Source organism: Tenrec ecaudatus, chromosome 8 (genome assembly GCF_050624435.1).
Source record: "Tenrec ecaudatus isolate mTenEca1 chromosome 8, mTenEca1.hap1, whole genome shotgun sequence".
Classification (NCBI taxonomy): domain Eukaryota; kingdom Metazoa; phylum Chordata; class Mammalia; order Afrosoricida; family Tenrecidae; genus Tenrec; species Tenrec ecaudatus.
Genome location: NC_134537.1, coordinates 103270747 through 103282691, shown reverse-complemented (window position 1 = coordinate 103282691; position 11945 = coordinate 103270747). Strand labels below are relative to the sequence as shown.

The 11945-nt window shown below is 40.3% G+C and overlaps 1 non-coding gene across 1 annotated transcript; it reads left to right on the top strand.

Moving 5' to 3' along the window:
- Positions 1–11627: 11627 nt before the first annotated feature.
- On the top strand, positions 11628–11731 carry LOC142455922 (small nucleolar RNA U13). Its single transcript, XR_012786029.1, has one exon. It is a non-coding gene; the product is annotated as a small nucleolar RNA U13 (small nucleolar RNA).
- Positions 11732–11945: the final 214 nt, after the last annotated feature.

The following is an 11945-nucleotide window of genomic DNA, read 5'->3' as shown; positions in this document are numbered from 1 at the left end:
TTTACATCCTTAAGCCAATGCTATCTTGGGGTCTGGTTTCTCTTTGCTGGCCTCTAGGTGAGGTTGTTCTAAGTGTCGGTCTCTTATTTATGCTTCATGAGTGTTGTTCTGTTCATACTGGGTTGGCAAGGATATTTTGTAGGGTTAGGTTTCTTATTACGTATTCTTTCAGTTTTTTCTGGTCTGGGAATACTCTTACTTCTCCATCTAACTTGATTGATAATTTGGCTGGGTAGAGTTTTCTTGGGTTTGTATTGGTTTCCTTCAATTTGTGGAATATGTTACTTCACTCTCTCCTCTTCTTCATAGTTTCTGCTGATGGATCTGAGCATATTCTTATTTGGGAACCTTTATATGTTATAGATTGTTTTTCCTTAGCTGCTCTCTTGATTTTCTCCTTTTCTTCAAAGTTGGACTGTTTAACTAACATGTGCCTTGTTAACTTCTTCTTAGGATTTAGTCTTGCTTGTGTTCTTTCTGCCTCCTGAATGCTTTCCTGGTTTTCAAGCATTAAGCTGGGGAAGTTTTTCTCCAAGAATTCTCTCACTATTTTTGCAGATAACTTCTTTGTTGTGTCTTCCTCCAGTAAGCCAATAATTCTAATAATGTTCCTTTTCATAGCATCAGATATAGCTCTTAAGTTTTCTTCGGTTTCTCTGATAATCTTATTAGATTTTTGTTTGTGTTTGTAAAAGTCTGTTTGGCTGTCCTCCAAGTCACTGATGTGGTTCTCTGCTTACTCCAGTTGATTTTCAACGTCTGTATTTCTGATACTGGTTTTTTATCTCCTCCCTAAGCTCCTGTATTTCCCTTTGGTGTATGACCTTTATCTCCTCTATCATTTCATCCTTTTTCTGTATTGTTTCCCTCATATCCTGTATGACTCCAAGCAGCATTATGAAAATTTCTTTTTGGGGCAGCTCAATGTCTGCTTCTTCTATGCATGTCATTATGTTCAGAACATTGTCTGCTATTGCCTTTTGTTCCTCCTGTTTTTTAGTTGAGGTAGTTGGGGCTAATGGCTGTTTGCGTCGCATTGTTTTAGAGGAGCCAGGTGCCATTTTCCAGGGAGTCAAAGAGCACTAGATCTCTCTGGGAGACTTGTAGGAATGCTTCTTCGAACTTCCTACAGCTTATATCACTATGGAATTAACCTACCAGTTTATCTTTATCTTCCTGTGGCTTACCTCTCAGGGGAGTGCCCCAGAATGTTGGTGAGTTGCCTGCTTTGGTGTTGTGGAAGTTGGACGGAGGTTCCTGCAGCAGCTTGCAGTGTTGATGAGTGTTGGCAGAGCTGCCCTAGGCCCCCAAGCACATAGGCAGGAATTCCCTTCTAAGTTGTGCAGAGTATCCCTAGGTGGAGGTTGGCAGGGCTTTCCCCAGCCTCGGGCTAGCTGCACAGGGTGGAGCTCACCTAGCTGGGTGTGGTGTAGGTGTAAATGCCCTAGGCTAAGGGGAGTGGTCTGGAGGTCAGCAGTGGTGTGTGAGAGAACAGGAAAGGGTTAAAGAGCAGGAAAAAAGTAACCCCCACTGAGACTGTGCAGGCATATAGAGAAGAAAGGGAAACAAGAGTAACAATGTAGCTGAGCCCCAAGCCCTGCCCCTGGGGCTGCAAGAGTTTATTCCCTTCCCTGAGGCAGTGACAAACTGTGGCTGTATTGAGATTAAGCCCCCTCATGGGCTTCAAATGGTCCTGGCCCCAACAAGACAGTTGCGGGGCTATGGTCAAGCCCTAGCCAGCCTCCACTGTGGTAAGCCAAAAGCCCCCACTCCCTCTAAACCTTATGAATGTGTGCCTCCTTATCTTTATGATGCTCCTCCTGCATTCCAGCAGTGTTGAATTTCCCTCTAAGCAACTCTCCAGGGCTGAATTCTGTGGAGTCCCTCTGGTATTCTTGATGCTACCTGACAATTCATCAAGTCTTCAGACATACTAGGATAATGTGTCAAATCAGTGCTTGAGATGGTCTTTAAGTCTAGGTGACATATATGCAAGATCTTATTTACAATATGACACTATGTTACTGACCTTTCCGACATAATCACTGAAGACAAATGGGTGCATAATCAAAAGTGGTAAAGAAGGACAATGGTGCCCAGCTACTCAAAGATTTAGCTTCTGGGGTCTAAAAACTTGAAGTTAAACAAGTTACCATCTTGCAGTGAAGCAGCAAAGTCCATATGGAAGAAGCACACCAGCCTGTGTGATCATGAGATGTCTACAGGATCAGGTGTCAGAAGATCAAAAACAAACAACCATATTGTTGTGAAGGAGAGGGGTCAGAGTGGAGACTCAAAGACATCTATTGATAATCAGACTTTCTCACAGAAGGGTTACAGGAAAGCTACAACTCATCCAGGGTGCAGTGGATATCCAGTGAAACACAAAATTCTTCTGGATCTGTTTTGCTTTCCCACCCACCCTACTATCTTGACCCCAGTTCATCCTTACAAATCCTGCTAGAGTAGCATGTGTACATTTGTAAAGGTAAGAGATTTTGACACTTAGAATCCAGGATAGATAAGCCCCTCAGAAACAGTAATTGGAGTAACTATTCCATGTGGGGATGGGAAGGGAGCCTGGGTAAGGGGGAGAAAGGGCAACTGATAGAGTGATAGCAATGATGGATGTTAACCCTCCATTTAGGGGGATGAAAAACAGAAATGTAGGTGAAGGGATACTTCTGATGCTGTAAGATATGAAAAGAAATATATATATATATATTTATTAAGGGTTCATGAGGGTGGTAGTATGGGAGTGGGAGGGAATAAAGGAGCTGATATTAAGGGGTTCAAGTAGAGAGAAAATACTTTGACAATGATGATTGCAGCATCTGTACAAGTCCCTTTGATATGTTGATTTATGGATGGTTATATCTGTTTTAGCCACCAATTAAAAGATCAATTTTTAAAAATCTTATTTTAGTTCTTGTTGATTTGCTTTAATTTTCTTTTGCTTCAACCTCAACCACTATATGACTATTTGAAGATCTGTTCTACAGTCAACTTCTAGCCTTTTTTGGTGGATTGTATTGGGCTTCTCCATCACTTCTTCCCACAAACATAGCTAATTGATTATTGCATATTCCATACTGTTACATGTATACTCATAATTTTATTTTATGTTCGTGGGGGAAAAAGCTATTTGAAATAAAGATATCTTTAGTCTTGTACAATTCAGTTATGTGATCTGCAGCGTCATTTGTATCAGCAAGGCTATATTTTTCAACTACTGTTGCTTCCTCTTTGTTTACACCTTCACATTCCAGTAACCAGTGCCTATTAATGCATATTTGATCAATTTCAGAATGAAAAAGTTTGAAGAACTCTTTAATTCCTCATGGTTGGCTTTAACTTCTTCATCATAGATTGATGCATAAATTTGGATAATAGTTCTTTTACCAGATCTTCCTTGTAAACATATAAATATTATCCTATCATATTTAGCATTGTACTTCAAGTTTGATGTTGAAATGTTCTTTTCCATGATGAATGTGATGCCCTTGCTCTTGAATTTGCTACTCTTGGCATAGTAAATGATAAGATTGTGAGATTCTAAACAGCCAATATTCATCCTTTTCAGCTAACTTATGCCTAGAACATAGAGCTTTTCTGGCTCTTTTTAGTTCTTGAAAATTTCTAATTTTTATAGATTCATATTTCATGTATTCTACATTCTGGTTATTAATGGATGTTCACATTGTTTTTTTTTCTCTTTTTGAATCATGTCCGATCAACAAACGCAGGTCCCCACAGCTTTGCTCCATCCACATCTTTACAATCCACTGTCTTTTAAGGAAGCAGGCCTTCCTCAATAGGATTTCGAATGTCCTCTAACTCGAGGGGCCCATTTTCTAGCACTCTGTTGGGTAATGTTCTGCTGATGTTCAAAAGGTTTTCAGTAGCTAAATTTTCAGAAGCGAACTGCCTATTCTTAAAAGAATTGGTCTTAATCTTGAATTTAAGTGGAAATCAGTCTGCCATAAGTGACCATGATGGTATTGTAAATACTGATGGCGTGGGGTCTAGCATCTCAGCAATACTCAAGCCACCACAGCAGGACAAACTGACAGAAAAGTGGCTGGAATCTCAGATGGGATGCTACAAATGCCAGTAGATGTGGAGATACAGGTGGGAAAGAAGATATATGATTAGGGAAGGAAGAAAGGCATTTATGAATTGGTGGCATTTACAAATATGGACTGGTAGGCTTTCTGGCAGGCTGAAACAACAAGAGTGATTGAACTTTGGAGGAAAAACAGAGGTCTCTGAATCAGCTGATTCATCATCACTGCAACTCAAGTTGTTATTGTGCCTGAAGGTCTGCATCCACATGTATTCATTAACAAAAGAATGAAACATCCACAGCTAATAGATTTGAAATGAAAGGGTGCTAAAAGTTACTGTTGTGCTGCCACTTCACATCTGCCATGCTCCAACAGTCTCACCAGTGATTTTAGTTGAAGAAATTAAGGAGTATTGATTTGAAAAGCACAAACACATGTTTCAAGCAGCCTCACCCAGGTGACTTCTTTCCTGGGAATTGTATGGAAATGAGGAATTGTGGACTTAATTTTCTTAGAAATATAATTATCACTATAACCAAAAAATGTATAGTCTTAGGGAAAGCTATTGATATGTATTCTGTGTATGTTGCATGTGTAATTTAAAAATTTAATTGTCAGACAAAAAGGGTGGCGTGTAGAAAGGAAACAAATTCAGCATAAATACAGATGCCTGTTCTCACAGCAAAATGTAGCCTCTTGCTCTGATGACATCACTTCTCAGGTTTTCCTTGTGTCTTTTTCAACTCCCATACCACCCATGGAGTCACTAAGGCTGTCGGTTTCAATCGTTCCTCACATAGTCTGCATTTCACTTCAACCCTGACCACTTGCTCTCTTTTCCCATCTGTATGCTCACTGGAAAATAGTCTACAAGTAGCCATATATTGAAACTTTCCATATATTTTTTTAAGAGGAAGAAGACTTTTACCAAAATTCCTGAAAACATTAGTGTGTAAGGTTTAGGGGAGAAGACAGCGAATTTAACAATGAGGTATTTAAGCAAAGGAGAATGGAAGCAGCTTGCTGTACTAATGGCAGTGAGTTTATTGATTAATTTATTTTTGGTGAGTGAACATTATTTTATTTTTAAGTGTGTCTACATCATGTATCAATTGCTTGGCTTGTGTTTACCTCTTATTCTGATTCAATACTTTATGAAGTATTGTGTACTTGCACATATCTTTTTAAAGTATTTCCTTGTTTGTTCTTCTAAGAGAGGGATTGATCACTACTAAAGCAGTGGTGTGTTTGTTACTTAAGTCAAGCCAAAGGAAAGATGAGAGTAGTATGTCTGGAAGCAAATTCCATTCCATTACATAGCTAGCAGAAGTGCTTGCCCCCTTAGAAGCTAATCCATGATACTGATTGCAGAGAATGTGAAACTAAACTCTAGAGGACATCAGATAGGTCAGCGATTAAGGATAAAGTGATTAAAATCTATCAGAAAGCTTACAAATATCTGGGTCTTAAAAATATATCATATCTTTCAAGCATCTAAGGCACGGGTTCCATCCATTAATAACATTTATTGCAGAATCTGTAAAATATGCACCTAGGAACTGTGTCGTAGAGGAAAGGGAATTAAAATATGGCCTTTGTCTATAAATACATTGTGATTTAGTCACATAAATTAAAACTAGCTTGCTTATCTTTTTAAATGGCTACTAGTACATAAAACTAATCAAGTCATCATAAAAATCACAACTTCCTCATGGCAACCTCACAGTATAAAACCGTTAGATGCAGGGTTTTCAGAAGGGTAGCCCTAAGCTTTTCATTTGAGGTCACTCGGGATGGGCTTGGACCATCAACTTTTTGGTTAGTAGCCAAGTATGGTAACTGGCTGCCCATGGGACTCCACAACTGTATATGTATACATAAGGTACATAAGGTCTACATTTTGCTCAGTCTATAATGGAGAAGAAAGGAGAGGGGAAGAAAGATACTGTTAGCATTAGAGGTGTCGTCAGAGGGTCAGGAATCTGACAAAGTTTAAGCTGAGCTACATCAACCTGGTGATATTGTGGCTTACACAATGAGCTGTTAACTGATGGGCTTGCATGGGCACTTTTTTTTTAACTTCTCACAAGACACATTTATTTGTCCTTTTAGCAGTCTATGGTACTTCCAGTATTCTTCTCCAGCATCACAATTTAAATGCATCACTTCTTCTTCAGTAGTTTTTAGTCCATGTCCAACTTTTACATGCATGTGAGGCCATGAAAAATCCCATGGCTTGGGTCAGGCATAGCTTAGTCCTCAAAGTCACATCCTTGCTTTTCAATACTTTAAAGAGGTTGTATTAATCTGGGTAGACTAGAGAACCAAATCCACAGAAACTCAAATGTACACAGAGAGAGTTTGATATAAAAGGTAAGTGTACATTAAGAAAGCACCCCTACCCAGTGCTGTCCAAGCCCATAAGTCTGACATTAGCCCAAATGTCCCACACTGATCTCAAAATTTCTCCTCAAACTCTCAACACACACACACACACACACACACACACACACACACACACACAATGATTCCGACTGCAGGAGGAAAGTCAAATCAATGAGTATGTAAGCATCTCAGCGCTGGCAGTGGTCTCCACGCTGCTTGTCCAGAACCCAGGGCTGCATTGGGGTAGGTCCATGTCACTTCTCCTCAGGATGTCTTGCAGGAAGTGAGCCTTGCCAGCGGAGGCAAAGAACTAGGCAAGGCAGCTGCACATTGATCTGACCATCAGAGAATGAGACCAGAGAACAAGAAAGGCGAGGTTCACTGAGCTATTAATTTCTCGATCCTTCAATTAATCCCAGATGTGCTTATTAGCCAGGTTGGCACAGTAAACCTTAACCACCACAGAGGTCTTGCACAGTAGATTCACCCAGTGAAATATGTCTTTGGTCTCACGATTGCTGCTTCCATGAGCATTGATTGTAAATCCAAATAAGACAAAATCCTTGACCACTGTAACCTTTACTCCATTGGATGCTACAATATTGTTTCAGTTGTAAGGATTTGGGTCTTTTTCATATTGAGTTATAATCTATATTGAATGCTGCAATTCTTGATCTTCATCAGCAAGTTCTTCAAATCCCCCTCACTTTCATTAAGTGAGGTTGTGGCATCTGCATATCGTAGGTCATTGATTTGCCTTCCTCTAATCATGATACCACATTCTTCTTCATATAATCTGGCTTCTCTGATGATTTGCTAAACATACAGATTGACTAGAGATGGTGAGATGATACACATTTTCTGATTTAAAACCAGGAAATATTCCCTTGTTCTGTTGGCACAACCAACTCTTGATCCATAAGTCAGTTCCACGTGCACACTATAATCTGTTTTGGAATTCCATTCTGTCTCAGAGTTATCAATAGTTTATCATGATCCACAGAGTCCAATGCCTTGCATCAATAAAACACAATTAACAGCTTTCCTGTAGACCAGTGGTTCTCAACCTGTGGGTCACGAACCCTTTGGGGGTCGAACCACCCTTTCACGGGGATTGCCTGATTCATAACAGTAGCAAAATTATGGTTTTGAAGTAGCAATGCTTGAAGACTTTCACATAGTACACCATCCCTGTAGGAGCCAGACAAAAACTCTTGCTAACAGGTAAGGATTTCTAGCCTTTGAAATCTGAAGGGGAAATTCCACCCCATCCTGTAAGTCAAAATTGACTTGATGGCAGTGCGTTTGGTGTGGTATGCTCTGTGGGCTTACCAAGCATCCTCAGGAAAGTCCCCCTGTAAAAAGTATAATCGATACCTGCCTTGCTCTCTGAGCAGACTGCTCAAGGGAGGACTGTTTGCTTCTTCACATGATCTAAGACTTCACAGCTTTATGGAGGCAGTACCAGTCATTTTGTCACTCCCCTTTGGCTATATTCGGAACGGATCTACTTAATGTACAGTATAACTCCAGTTATAAAATTTTAAACAGGATAAAAAGTTTATTCTTTTTTCTTTCATAGACACTCATAAAAGTATTCCATGTTGTTAATGAAATTTCTAACTCAACTGAAATATGCAGGGTACAACACTGCCTGCCATGCAAATTTCATTTTATACTTACAATAGACCACTTACAGTCCACATTTAAGTGACACAAATACATAGCTAAAACTAGGGAGAGGAAATGTATTATGTACATAGACCTGACCCTTCTCCCTTAAGTCATTGCATTATATGTAAGTAGCATATCATATATTCAACATACAAGATACCTTAAACCCTAACCATTATTACTTTCTATTTCTATATAACAAACCTTCCACAGACCTAGCACCTTCACCATCCAGGTGTAATTGTTCCCCTTTGCTCTGTGGGACAGTTGGGCCTACACTGGTACTTCTTGCTTGATGGCTCAGTAGTTAGAGTCAAATGGCAGATAGAACTGGGGTCATTTGAAGGTTAAGCTGGATTAGATGTCCACAAAGGACTTCTTACTCACATGTTGGGTGCCTTAGCAGGAAGAAATGAAACATCTGGTGGTCAGATGGGTATTTTTCTCTAACCACACATTCTTTCCATGTGGCTAAGTACTTAGGGTTGACTCAGATAAGGGAGGTTTCAAAATACTCAAACGTCTTAAATGGTGGCAGCTTCCCCTGAGCACACATGGCAGGAGACCAAAGCAGACCTAGTTTAAACTTCACAATCTCTATATAACAAAAATCCTTGGTGGCTCAATGGTTAAGCATTTTGGCCACTAACTGAAAGATCAGTGGTTTCAACCCATCAGTCACCACAGAGGCTCTGGTGATTTCCTCCCATAAAGTACTTAGAAATTTCAATGGAACTATACCTGACCCTTTTCCCCACCCTGACCCAAAGGAGAAAGAGAAACTTTCATCTTGTACTAGCTTAAAGCCACGTACTATAAGACAGAGGCAAGAGTGCTTCCAGTCTCCATTTTCCTTTTACCCTATTCTGACACCAATCACTCCTCCCATAACACTTCACATTTCTACTGGGTTTGATAATTTATTACAATGGCTACATAGAACTAACAGACAAAACTCACAATTTTGGAGTACATTAGGATAGATCCTAGGTGATCATCTATCAGTATTAATAAATAGGATATTGGTGCACAGCAGTCTCTCTCTTAGTCAGCAGCCAAGTCCTGCTCTCTCTAGTCCTCAGCTTCTCAGCCCTGTGGTCCTGTGACGTCTACCTTATAGGCCAGGAAGCCTACCTGAAGCTCCACGATGCTATGTCATCATCTCAGGTCAGTGGGGCAGCCCCTCTGCTCTGCTTGCTGTGGCTCCTTTGAATTCTCTCTCTTCTTGATTCTAGGGAAGCTCTCCTAGACACCAGCAGGGCAACAGAAATCCGTCACCTGTATTAGCATTTTTACCCTCTTTGCAAAGGCCCACCCAGTCATCAGGTAACATCATGCTAAATGGAGAAAAGGTTGAAGTTGTCAAAGGTTTTGTCTTGCTAGGGTTCACAATCAATGCACATGGAAGCAGCAGACAAGAGATCAAAAGAAGCATTGCGTTGTGTAAATCTGTTGCACAACACCTCTACAGAGTATTGAAAAGCAAGGATTTGAGTTTGAGGACTAAAGTGTGCCTGACTCAAGCCAGGGGATTTTCAATTGTCTCATATGACTGTGTAAGTTGGACATTGAATCAGAAAGCTGGGAGAATAGATGCATTTCAATTGCAACAGCTGGTGAAGGGTATTGAAAGCATCATGAGCTGCTCAAAGGACCAACAATAAATCTGTCGTGGGAGAAATGCAGCCAGAGTGCTCCTTAGAGGCAAGGATGGCAAGACTTTGCCTTGCATCCTTTGGCCATGTTGTCAGGAGAGACTGGTCCCTGGAGAAGGCCATCAGGCTTGGTAAAAAGGAGGGGCAGAGAAAAGAAGACCCTCAAAGAGATGGATTTCCACAGAGGCTGCAACAATGGCTCAGGCCTAGGAACAATGGAAAGGATGACACAAGACTGAGCAGCGTTCGTTCTGTTGTGCATAAGGTCACGATGGGGCCGAACCTATCCACAGCAACACCCAATTATTTAGTGGGTGGGCTTACAAAGATATAGGCCGAAGAGTCAGGTGAAGAAATTTCACTTCATCAATTACAGTCTAGGAAAGTTAATGAGGAAGTTCAACCCTGTCTCAAATGGCTGACTTAAGTTAGAATTGACTGGGCAGCACACAACAATGACACAGCATGAATATCCTGAAGCATAGGTTGACCCATGTATTTGCCCTTTGAGGGGAACACAAAAAGTATTTAGGCTCCCCTGACATTCAACAACGTCTGTACTATAACCCATAATCCAGTATAAAGTGTTTTAGGGATGCGGTTTTGCGTATCCCCTGGCTCATTTTAGCACCCCCTCATGGGCTAGTGGCACCCACTTGAAAAAGTACTGCCCTAGCACATAGTTCATTAAAGATCCATTTGTGGGAAAAATGACCACTCTTGTCATTTACACATTTTAAAAATGTGATGATACTTGAATTAAGCAGACTCCTGATGTGCACAAATCAGTCAAAAATAATCAATAAATAGTGAGAACCTATTTTCAAAAGAATAATAATTAAAATATGTATTTAAGTTTATCCAGCACTTTAACAAATTATTTTACTAAATCACTATTAATTGCCTGGTATGTGCCAGAATCTCTGGGTGGTGCAAATGTTTATATTCTTGGCTAGATGAGGCTAATGATTGGAGGCCCAGAAGCACCTCTGAAATGAGGCCTGCCAATCTACTTCTGAAATATCATAGGCATTGAAAACACTATGGAGAGCTGGTCTAGTCTGATACATGAGGTGGTTCCAAGAGTTGAAACTGACTAGATGACAACTGGTTATTTCTTGTGCTCCAGAGACTGTGCAGGACAGTGATAAACAATCATGGATCTATAAAGAAAGTGCAGCTTAGAAGAGCAGGGTGGAAGTAGGAATGGTTTTTACTAAGGAAGCAGAGTTAGATATGCTTGCAATGTAATAGCATGATGAACGTTTGCTGCTGTAAGAAATTCTAAGAAATAAAACAAAAACTGCATTGCATTTTGTAAACAAGACTTCAGGTGTATGCTAAGGAGCCACGGTGATTACAAGTTGGGCTGCTAATTTCATACCCACACGATCCACAGTTTGAAACCATCAGTCACTCCTCAGGCGAAAGATGAGGCTTTCTATTGTCATAGAGTTATGACCTTGGAAATCCACAGGGGCAGTTCTTCCCTGGATGATAGAGCTGTCATGGGCTGGAATTGACTCAGTGGCAGTGAGGGAGTTCAATGTTTTAGTTTGCTTTATAGGTTGACAATGGGAAATGAATTTGTAATAATTGAACAAATCCAGTCAATTCTGATTCCTAGTGACTTTATAGGATAGAGTAGAACCATCCCATATGGTTGCTAACTCTAAACTCACTATAGGATACTGACACATGGAATAGCTAGTAGGTGCTAACTGCCAACCTTTGGATTTACAGTTATGCAAATAACTAGTGTCCCTTTAGATGTGTACTATGTAGTAAAATAATAATAATAATAAGAAAAAAACCCTTGATACCTCTTAAAATATGGTTCAATCAGATCCTTTTCTGGTTCATAAGTATGATGATTGGGTCATCACACGTTTGTGTGATATCTGCCTTCCTTAATCCTTTTTACGACTTCGGCACATTACCTGTCTGCCAAAAAAAATATGCCTCAATCAAAAACAAACTGCATTGATGTTAAATATCAGACTTCCATGCGCATCAGAATCACCAGAGGCTATTTTTGTTAGGTGCTGTCAAATTGACTCCAACCCATTGCGATTCAATGTACAGTACACGGACACCCTACCTGGTCCTGCACCATCTTCACAATTGCTAGGCTTGAGCGCACTGTTGCAGCCACTGTGTCACA